The sequence below is a fragment of the Penaeus monodon genome, chromosome 24 (genome assembly GCF_015228065.2).
Source record: "Penaeus monodon isolate SGIC_2016 chromosome 24, NSTDA_Pmon_1, whole genome shotgun sequence".
Lineage (NCBI taxonomy): Eukaryota > Metazoa > Arthropoda > Malacostraca > Decapoda > Penaeidae > Penaeus > Penaeus monodon.
In genome coordinates this window covers 3554582-3554860 of record NC_051409.1, presented here as the reverse complement: position 1 = coordinate 3554860, position 279 = coordinate 3554582, and positions in this window count along the sequence as shown.

The window sequence follows — 279 nt, the reverse complement described above, 5'->3', positions numbered from 1 at the left end:
CTTGATTTAAACTTTTTTTCCTTTGTTTTTAATTTTACTTTTTTTTATTTACTTTCTTTTTATTTTTATTCTTTCTTTTATTTTTTCTTTCTTTGTCTATTTTCTTTTAATTTTTTTCTTTATTTTTTTCTTTCTTTCTTTTTCGATATTTTCCTTTTCTCTTTTCTTTATTTTTCTTTTTTCTTTTTCTTTTTATCTTTTCCTTATTTTTATATTTTTTCTTTCTTTTCTTATTTTCTTTCATAACTTTCAGTAAATATTTCACACATATACTTAGCT